We start from the raw sequence: 11,580 nt of genomic DNA on the forward strand, positions 1-11,580 counted from the left end.
GCAAATAGATTACCAAGTATTTTATATTGTCTAGGATGATTTTAAATGGAATTTATCTTTCTAACTCCTGTTGCTGTACACCTAGATTGCTGTATTTGTTGTTTTATATAATTGGGCAAAATAGTTCTTAATAATTACCTTAATTTCCTCTTCATTAGATGTGAGGTCACCCCTTTTCATCTTTGATTCTGTAAATTTGGTTTTCTTTCCTTTTTTTATTAGATTAACTAGTACTTCATCTATTTTATTTGTTTTTCTTCAAAATACCAGCTCCTACTCTTATTTATTAATTTAATAGTTCTTTTACTTTCGATTTTATTCATTTCTCCCTTAATTTTTAGGATTTTCAAACAGAGTTTTTATCTTGGGATTTTAAATTTGTTTTCTTTCTAGTTTTTTAATTTGCATGCCCAGTTCATTGACTTCTTCCCTCTCTGATTTGTTGATATATGCACTCAGGGATGTACATTTCCCCGAGTACTGCTTTGACAGCATCCCATAGATTTTGATATGATGTCTGTGGTGCAGAGAGGGGGCATAACTGCTTTGCAGAATTCTTCTGTCAGTTAAGGAGGTTTTAGAATCTTGGGGAAAAGGGCAGTTGGTCCTGGGAACTTGTGGAGAGTGCCAGGGTCCATCTGAGCTCCTACTTTGAATTGAAACCTGGCCTATATTTTGCAGTTTTTCTTTTAAAATTGTTTATTTAGCTAATTCCTTTGAATCTCCCTACCCTATCTTATTCCCACCTTCATTTTCCCTACCTGAATGTCTGAGAAGTTTTGAAAGGAGAGTAGATCTGAGAGTTAGTTCAAATCTGTGATAGTTTAGTCAAATAGGGCTTACCCTTGTCATGTAAGAGGGAGATTTTAGGTATTTTATAGATATATATTTAAAGTGTGGCCTCCAGGAATCAACAATTCAGGTTGATTCCATAATTAAATCAGACCCAAGTCAGCATTGGGTTAAGGCAGTTTATTTACAATTAGGAAGGTAAAGGTATGGGAATAAAGAGAAAGGGAGAGGCTAGTCCAGGCCTGCAGAGGCCTGGACGAGAGAGAAGGTTAAAAGGCTAAATAAATTAGGCTGCAAGCCACAAAGCCTAGCAACCAGATAGGCTAGTGCCTACTTAAGGCAGGGTTTGGAAGCGGCTTAGGTAGGCCAAGGAAAACAGCCTAACTCACCCACGTGACAATACAGAGTGCAAGCAGTCTGTGGTCTCAGGAGATCCTTCAGCACCAAGTTCAAGGTGGGAACTCCCTCCACAGGAAGTAACCAACATACTTAAAGAGATAGTGTCTTTCGTCACTTCCCATGGGTCCACCTCTAATTCAAGTGGACAAATGTCAGTCTCTACACTGATTTTGGACTGCCCAAAGGGCAGTCCCTAGTTCTTGATTTATTACTTATTGTCACGTGTGGGTAATTCATCTCCCCTCCCCATTAAGGGAGGTGAGGATTACATAATTTCTATGCCTAGGATGAGTAGAGTTTTGACTATGAATTGGCTAGAATTAATTCCATTTACACAGTTACAAATTTACCTATTGAATCATTGTATCCAGCTTTCCTACCCCTTATGACTACCAACCCTCACAGGCTGAAGTAGGCTGGCCTGCTCAGTCTCACATTCCCGCCTCCCTTCCCCCACCTGAAGTTTTCTCTAAGTGGCTGTTAGGGCTACCTTGAATCCTCTACCCTGCCAACCTACCCTAGAAGACAATAAACCCCATTGGTCTTTAATCAAAACCCTTTGGCTACTTCATTAGTTGATTAACAAGAGAGGGAGGGGGAGAGAGAGGAATAACATACTCTCTGGAGTTTGAGGGAAGCTGAAGGTATCCATTTTGGAGGAAGTGTAACTTCAATACTTCCTTCTAGTCCCTTCCTGTGAAACTGACTAGGAGCCTCAAGTTAGTTTCAAGCCATTCTTGGCTGGCTCTAACCTTGCTTTGTAAAGTGTCCCTTTTACTTGAAGGGATCAGTCTGTTTCCCTTCAATGTTTTGTCTCTAACCTGGGTCCCAGTTTGTATTTCCCTGCTGTTGTTGCCTGCCTTAGATTAACTCATCCTCTCCCTTGCAACTCTTTGTATCTCAGTGTTTATATTCCCTAAACTCAGATATTCCCTTACTTCTCCTACCACCTCAACTACCAACCTTCATCATTGTACCTTCCTCATCCACTATATTGCCTTAGAGATTCACAAACCCCTATCCACAGTGCCTATCCTCAATTTCAACCATACCTCTGCCTTAATTTCCCTACTACCTATAGCCTATTCCCTTGATTACCTCAGTCCTTGGGTTATTCCTTGCCTTATTCCTTATTCCAACCAGCTATTACCCCTAGCTTCAGTCCCTTATTACATTCTCAAATCCCCTTATTACATGTCTCATCATTGTCATTCTCTTCAATGAAATTATTAATTGTTTCTATGATTTGTTCTTTAACCAACCTATTTTGGAGTATCATACTATTTAATTTCCAATTAATTTTTGATTTGCCTCTCCATGTACCCTTACTAATTATTATCTTATTGAATTATGATCTGAAAATGCTGCATTTATTATTTCAGCTCTTTTGCATTTCTTTGCCATGTTAATATGCTCTAGTATATGGTCAGTCTTTGTGAATGTACTTTGTGAATGTACATATGCTGGTGAAAAGAAGGTGTATTCCTTTTTGTCCCTATTTATTTTTCTCCATATATGTATTAACTCTAATTTTTCCAAGATTTCATTAAATCTTTTTTTATTTTTTGGTTTGATTTATTTAGATCTGATAGAGGAAGGTGCAGGTCTCATACTGGTATAGTTTTACTGTCTATTTCCTCCTTAAGTTCCAATAGTTTCTCCTTTAAAAATTTGGATGTTATACCATTTGGTGCATACATGGTGAATACTAATATTTCCTCAATGTCTATACTGGCTTTTATCAGAATGTAATTACCTTCTCTATCTCTTTTAATCAGATCTATTTTTACATTGGCTTTGTAAGATATCATGATTGCTACTGCCTTCTTTTTCTCAGTTGATGCCCAATAGATTTTGCTCCAGCCTTTTACTTTTACCCTGTGTGTGTGTCTACCTGCCTCCGGTGTGTTTCTTGTAGACAACATATGGTAGGATTTTGGTTTCTCATTCACTTTGCTATTTGCTTCCATTTTATGGGTGAGTTCATCCCATTCACATTCAGAGTTATGATTACCACCTGTGTATTCCCCATCATGTTGATTTCCTCTGCTAGTCCTGCCCTTTCTTCTTTCACTATTTCCTTCTACACCAGTGTTTTGTTTTTAATCAGTCCCCCTATTATCCACCCTTATTTTATTTCCCTTCTCATCCCCTCCCTTCTTATTCTTCTCTTATTTTTCTTCAGGGTCTATTAAATTTCCTCCCCCTTCTCTTTCCCTCTCTTTTGGTACTTCCTGTTCCCCCCTCCTTGGTTTTCCCTCTCAACTTCCCTGTATGGTAAGATAGAATTCTATACCTCAATGGATTTAAATGCTCTTCCCTCTCAGTACTGATTCCACTGAGAGTAAGGCTTAAGTATCACTTATCAACACTCTCTTCCTCTCTTTCTTATAATAGTATTCTCCTGTCCCCCTCCCATGCACCTCTTTATGTGGTATAATTTATCCTATTTTTCTTCTTCCTTCAAGTTTCTCTTGGTGTCATCTTCTATTCCCCCCCACCCTTTTTACATATCATCTTAAACCACTTAGTACCCCAACCTCTATCTATGAATAATTCTTCTAACTACTATGACAGTGAAAATAGTTTTTGAGAGTTACAAATAGCATTTTTCTGTATAGGAATATAAACAATTTGACCTTATTGAAGTCCTTAAATTTTTTTTCTCTCTTTCTTGTTTACCTTTTCATGTTCCTCAACTTTTATATTTGGACATCAAATTTTTATTTAGTTCTGGTCTTTTCTTTACAAATATTTAGAAATCTTCTATTTTGTTAAATGTCCATACTTTCCCCTAGAAGTATATAGTCAGTTTTGATGGGTACGTGATCTTTGGTTGTAGACCCCTTTCTCTTGCCTTTCTGAGTATCATATTCTAAGCCTTGCGGTCCTTTAGTATGGAAGCTGCCAGATCCTGTGTAATCCTGACTGGGGTTCTTTGATATCTGAATTGTCTCTTTCTGGCTTCTTGCAATATTTTCTCCTTGGCTTGGAAGCTCTTGAATTTGGTAATTACATTCCTGGGTGTTGTCTTTTGAGGATTTAATGTAAAGGGTGATTTTGAACTCTTTCAATGTCTATTTTGTCCTCTTGTTGAAGAATATCAGGGCAATTTTCTTGGATAATTTCTTGTATTATGATGTCAAGTCTTTTGGTTTTTTTTTTCCTAGATTTTCAGGTAGACCAATGATTCTCAAATTGGATTTTCAAAATGATTCTCTCCTGGACCTGTTTTCCAGGTCAGTTGTTTTTTTCCATGAGATACTTTCTGTTTCACTCTATTTTGTCATTCTTTTGACTTTGCTTTATTGATTTTTGCTGTCTTGTGAGATCATTACTTTTTCTTGCCCAATTGCTTCTACTTTCTCAGTTCTAGACTTTAAAGACTAGTCTTCAGCTTTGATCTTTTGATTTTCTTTTTTGGTTTAGTCTAACCTGCTTTCCATGTCTTCTAGGAGGTCAATTCTGCTCTCCAATTTGCTTATTGTTCTTGAACTCCAATTTGAGTTCCTTGAGAGTTTGTGACCAATTTCCATTTTTTTTTGAAAGTTTGGGTGTATTTGCTTGTTTGTTGCTCTCTGCTATTGCATCTTCAGTCTGCTGTTTTTCACCATAGAAATTATCCAAGGTCAGAGGCTTTTTCTTATTTTTTTTAGTAGTTGTAGATTGTAGTTCTTGGGTGTTGGTGGTCATTGCTGTGTTAATTTTTCCTTTCCCAGCCAGAAGTCTGAGTAAGGAGGATAGACAGTTCTCTGTGTATCAAGCTACAGAGCGGTTTTTGCCCTGAGGCTATTTTTTGAGTCTTTGCAGCTTCTGCTGTGGGCAGCCTATCTCTGCACTCTCTCCGCTCCCAAGCTCTCCACTTTTCAGCCTCAGGTCCCAAGTCTTGCCACCAAAGCTTTGCACTGTCCTCTGGGGTAAGACTATGGTGCCCTCAACCAGCTCCAGAGAATTTAGAGATTGTCCCAGCCCTTGCTCTGTCTCTGTCCTTTTAGGTGATTAGTTCATGCTTTTGTAGGTGTAATTTTACCTCCTCATAGCATGGAAATGCCCAAACCCTGTCTACCTTTAAGGCTACGCCCATTGGCAGTGCCCCTTTCCTCATCTGATTTTGATTTTTTGTCCTTTTGTGTAGTTTTGTCATTTTTGGTAGTAGGAAGATTCATGAAGTTTTTTCTACACTGCAACTCTCTAAAGCTTTTTAAAAAAAGGGATTTATGTAGCATCCCATTTGCAGGTTTGCATTATACAACAAATGTATTTCCTGAGTTCAAAAATATTCTCTGTACTAATTGTGGTTCACTAATGAGAAGTAATTTTTTTCTTATCTGAAAACTGTTTGGAAATATTAAAAAAAACCTTTTGAATTTGTGTAATCTATTCAAAGAAAAACAAAATATCTATAACTGATGCACATAAGGCTTATTCATGAACTTTTGAGTTCAATTACATGTTGGGAACCTTTTTACCCTCCTTTATTTGTTGGTTAGTGGATATCAAAAATAAAAGACTAAAATAAGATCTGCGCAATCTGTTCTGTATGGCACTAACTTCACATTTCTGAAGAGAGGTTGTGAGGCCAATATCCAAGGAAATAAACTGGCCTCTGAAGTCATGAGTCAAGAAAAATCTTTTCCCAGTAAATAAGATTTTATTCCAGGTCCAGGTTATTTGATCCACTCTCAAAATAAGTTGAGTCCCTTTCCTCACACTTTTTAGCCATTTACCTGTATTTGTTGCAATTATTCTTTCTTAAAAGCAGTTAAAAAAAGGTATAGATTTTGGTTTTTTCTCTATTAAATTTTCATTTAGTTAAGATAATCATATGATGTAGTGATTGACAATAGACCTCATATTCAAGATGATCTTTGGAGGGCCATGGTTATAAAATGCCCTTTCCCCTTCTTTAAGACAATCACCTGGGGTAGAGATTGCTTCATCCTAAAGTTAAATGATCACTTCTTTTCAGCAAGAATTAAATATCAAAAAATGCTTGTATTAGCTCTTTTTTCTTTTTTAATATTTAATTTCCCCAATTATATGTTATAATAATTTTTAGCATATGTTTTCTGAAATTATAAGATCTAAATGATTTCCCTCCTTCCCTTATTTTCCCTCTCCCAGAGACTGTAATTAATTTGATCTGGTATATGTGTATTATCATGCAAAGCTTACTTTCAAACCGGACATTGTTCTAAGAGAATACTCATATGAAACCAAAATTCCAAAATAAAAATACAAATAAAGTAATGTGGAAAATAATATGCTTTGATCTCCATTCTGACTTCTACAGTATTTTTCCTCTGGAGGTGGTTAGCATTTTCTTTTTTTGTCATAAGTCCTTTGAAATTGTCCTAGACATTGTATTGCTGAGGATAGCTAAGTCTTCATTGGTTAATTATTACACACTATTACTGTTACTGTGCACAATATTTTCCTGGTTTGGCTTATTTCACTCTTTATCAATTCATGTAGATCTTTCCAGCTTTTTCTGAAATTGTACTGCTCATCATTTCTTATAGCACAATAAATAGTATTCCATCATCAAATATCATATACCATAATTATATACCACAGCTATCCCCCAATTGATGGACAGCTCTTCAATTTCCAATTCTTTGTTGCCACAAAGATGTACTATCAATATTTTTATACAAATAGGTCCTTTCCCCTTTTAAAAAAATGATCTCTTTGGGATATAGACCCAGTAGTGGTATTCAAAAAATATGGCCCTTTGGATATAGTTCCAAATTGCTCTCCAGAATGGTTGGATCAGTTAATCATTCCACCAATAATGCATTAGTATCCCAATTTTTCCACATGCCCACCAACATTTATCATTTTATTTTATTGTCATTTTGTCCAATATGATAGGTATGATGTGGTACCTCAGGGTTGTTTTAACTTTCATTTCTCTAATCAAGAGTGATTTAGAACATTTTATATGATTATTAATAGCTTTGCTTTCTTCATTTGTAATCTGCTTGTTTATATCCTTTTACTAACTGTCAATTGGGGAATGGCTTGTGTCCTTATAAATTTAACTCAGTTGTCTATATATTTGAGAAATGGGACCTTGATAAGAGAAATTTGATGTAATTTTTCCCCATTCCCCAAAAGAAAATATTCTTTTCCTTTCATATGTTTGTCTTGGCAAGTAGATTCCCAGATATTTTATAAAGTCTAGAGTAATTTAAAATGGAACTTCTCTTTCTATCACTTGCTGCTGGACTTATGCTTGTAATTATGTAGAAATATATTGTCGATTTATGTGGGTTTATTTTGTTTCCTGCAACAATGGTAAATTTATTAATTATTTCAACTAGTTCATTGATTCTCTAAGTTTATCATCATATCATCTGCAAAGAGTAATAAGTTTCCTTATTGACTATATTAATTCCTTCAACTTCTTTTTCTTCTCTTATTGCTAAAGAAAAAAATTTCCAATACTATATTAAATAATAGTGGTGATGATGTACATACATTCATGTTTCACTCCTTATTGGGAAAGTTTCTAGCTTAATCCCATTGCAGATGAAACTTGCTGATGTTTTTAGATAAACACTACTTACAGTTTAAGGAAAGGCCCATTTATTGCTATGTTTTGTAATGTTCTTAATAGGAATGGTTATTTTATTTTGTCTAAGGCTTTTTCTCCTTTGCCTATTTCTCGAATTCTATTATATAGTATTGGGATTACTTGTTCTTTAAATGTTTATAGAATTCACTTTCATTTTCTGTAGTATCCTTGTCTCTTTTAATCAGATATATTTTTGTTTTAGCTTTGTCTGAGATCATGAGTGCTACTTCTGTGGGTTTTTTTTTTTTACTTCAGATGATGCACAATAAATTCTGCTCTAGAGAAGCAGGGTGGTTCCGGGTTAAGATGGCGGCAGAGTAAAAAGCAGCGCTTAACGTCTCCTGACCTAAACGAACAGGACTTCTCAAGGGGGCATAAAAACAAACACAGTTGAACAGAGGGACCCCACAACAGGGTGCAACGTGGAAGGTACATGGGATTGGGGCATTTCCATGCTATAAAAGGGTGAAACAGCTCTCACTAAATCGCAGGCTGAGCAACCACACCCCCTCCGCCCCCCCACACACACCACCTGCAGCACCGAAGACAGGTCAAAAGAAATAGAGCAAGTTTGGGGCACCCATTGAGTCATTGGCAGCTCCAGGGCCTGTTCCTGAGAGCAGCAAGATTTAGGACCACAAAAAGCTGAGGAACGCACATGGACTCTGAGCGCGGACGCAGATCGCAGGCGCGGGTGGAGACATGGGTGGAGGCAGACACTAGAGGCAGTGAAGGCTCAGAAACCCTGAGTGGGGAACCAGTGCAGTCGGGTATACAACTGTGGAAGCAGCGCCCTGAGACTTCACTATTAAGTATTCACTATTATAGTGGTCAGAAGAATGATTTATGGGGAGAGGGTGGAGTGCTAATGGTCTAAGATGATATGGGGGTGGGTGGGAAAGAGGAGGGTGAATGGAGGGGGACACCAGGAGAAACTTGAGAGAATAAGAAAAATAGAATAATCTATTACACAAAAAGAGGGCATGGGATGGGGAGGGGACAAATACTATTATAAGAAGGAGAGGAAGAGAGCAACAAGAGGTAATTTTAAACCTTACTCTTGTAAAAGTGAAATTTGGGAGATGCCATCTTTAAGTATATATATGTGTATTTTCTATGGACACGGGAAATGTATCAAACTACATTTCCCGTGGTCCAACGGGTTTCCGTTTTGCAGTTCTTTGGGCGTGGGGAGGCCTACGTCTCCACGCAGAGAAGAGTTTAAATCTCCTGGGTTAGGTGGGAGTGGCTTTCTTGGCTAGCAGGCTTGGGGAGAGACAAGAGGTAACAAAATGAAGGCGGCAATTTTGAATTCTTACAAGCGCGTGGTCTAATAACTTTATCAGCATGGCTTTAATTAAAATACTAATATATATTATTATAGCAGCCTTTATTATTTTTTTATCATTATACTCTGAGCGTAATCAACTCAGAGAGGGAAGAGTAGTTATACTAGCCATTGGGATATAAAACTCTATCTAACCCTACTGAGAAAGTCAGAAGGGAGAAACCAAGGGGAGCAGGGGAGAGGGGAGGTCAAAAAAGGGAGGGGAGAAGAAGGGGGAGGGAACATGTTAGGCCTTCAAAACAAAAAGAGGGGGAAAAATAAGGGAGGGGTAGAAAGGGAAGTGAATCAAGGGAGGGGATAAGGGATACTGGCTTAATAGCAAACCACTGGTTTAAAAGGAAATAGTTTAAGAAGAAGGGGTAGGAATAGGGGAGAATACAAAAATGTCAGTGAATGCACAGCTGATAATTATAATTCTGAATGTGAATGGGATGAATTCTCACATAAAACGGAAGCAAATAGCAGAGTGGATTAGAAACCAAAATCCCACCATATGTTGTCTACAAGAAACACATATGAGGCGGGTGGACATACACAAGTTTAAGGTTCAGGGCTTGAACAAAATCTTTTGGGCATCAAATGAGAAAAAGAAGGCAGAAGTGGCTATTGTGATTTCTGACAAAGCCAAAGTAAAAATAGATATGATTAAAAAAGACAGGGAAGGTCATTACATCCTGATTAAAGGCAGTATAAACAATAAGGAAATTACACTGCTCAATATGTATGCACCAAGTGGCATAGCATCCAAATTCATAAAGGAGAAACTGGAAGAGCTCAAGAAGGAAATAGATAGTAAAACCATAATAGTGGGAGATCTAAATATTCCTCTTTCAGATCTAGATAAATCAAACCAAAAAATAAATAAGAAAGAGGTAAGAGAGGTGAATGAAGTCCTAGAAAAATTAGATTTAATTGACATGTGGAGAAAAATAAATAGGGACAAAAAGGAATACACCTTCTTTTCAGCTGCACATGGTACATTCACAAAGATTGAACGTGTAATAGGGCATAGAAACATTGCAAACAAATGCAAAAGAGCAGAAATAATAAATGTAACCTTCTCAGATCATAATGCAATAAAAATAATAATTAGTAAGGGCACCTGGACAGGCAAATCAAAAACTAATTGGAAATTAAATAATATGATTCTCCAAAACCAATTTGTCAAAGAAGAAAGCATAGAAGCAATCAACAATTTCACTGAAGAAAATGACAATGATGAGACATCCTACCAAACTCTGTGGGATGCAGCCAAGGCAGTACTCAGAGGGAAATTTATATCCTTGAGTGCATATATTAACAAATTAAGAAGGGCAGAGATTAATGAATTGGGCGTGCAACTCAAAAAATTAGAAAGAGAGCAAATTAAAAATCCCCAGATGAAAACTAAATTAGTAATACTAAAAATCAAGTGAGAAATTAATAAAATCGAAAGTAAAAGAACTATTGAATTAATAAATAAGACTAGAAGCTGGTACTTTGAAAAAACAGATAAAATAGACAAAGTACTGGTCAATCTAATAAAAAAAAGGAAAGAAGAAAACCAAATTGACAGTATCAAAGATGAAAAGGGAGACCTCACCTCTAATGAAGGGGAAATTAAGGCAATCATTAAAAACTATTTTGCCCAATTATATGGCAATAAATATAACAATTTAGGAGATATGGATGAATATTTACAAAAATATAAACTGCCTAGGTTAACAGCAGAAGAAATAATATACCTAAATAATCCTATATCAGAAAAAGAAATTGAACAAGCCATCAAAGAACTCCCCAACAAAAAATCACCAGGGCCTGATGGATTTACAAGTGAATTCTATCAGACATTCAAAGAGCAACTAATCCCAATACTATACAAATTATTTGATATGATAAGCAAAGAAGGAGTCCTACCAAATTCCTTTTATGACACAAATATGGTACTGATTCCAAAGCCAGGGAGATCAAAAACAGAGAAAGAAAACTATAGACCAATCTCCCTAATGAACATAGATGCAAAAATCTTAAATAGAATACTAGCAAAGAGACTCCAGCATGTAATTAAGAAGATCATCCACCATGATCAGGTGGGATTTATACCAGGAATGCAAGGATTGTTCAACATTAGGAAAACCATCCACATAATTGACCATATCAACAGTCTAACAAACAAAAATGACATGATTATCTCAATAGATGCTGAAAAAGCCTTTGACAACATACAGCATCCATTCCTATTGAAAACACTGAAAAGTATAGGAATAGAAGGATCTTTCCTAAAAATAATAAACAGTATATACCTAAAACCATCAACAAGCATTATATGCAATGGAGATAAATTAGAAGCCTTCCCAATAAGATCAGGTGTGAAATAAGAATGTCCATTATTACCTCCATTATTCAACATAGTACTAGAAACACTAGCAGTAGCAATTAGAGAAGAAAAAGAAATTGAAGGTATCAAAGTGGGCAAGGAGGA

This window comes from Gracilinanus agilis, chromosome 3 (assembly GCF_016433145.1).
Source record: "Gracilinanus agilis isolate LMUSP501 chromosome 3, AgileGrace, whole genome shotgun sequence".
Taxonomy (NCBI): Eukaryota; Metazoa; Chordata; class Mammalia; order Didelphimorphia; family Didelphidae; genus Gracilinanus; species Gracilinanus agilis.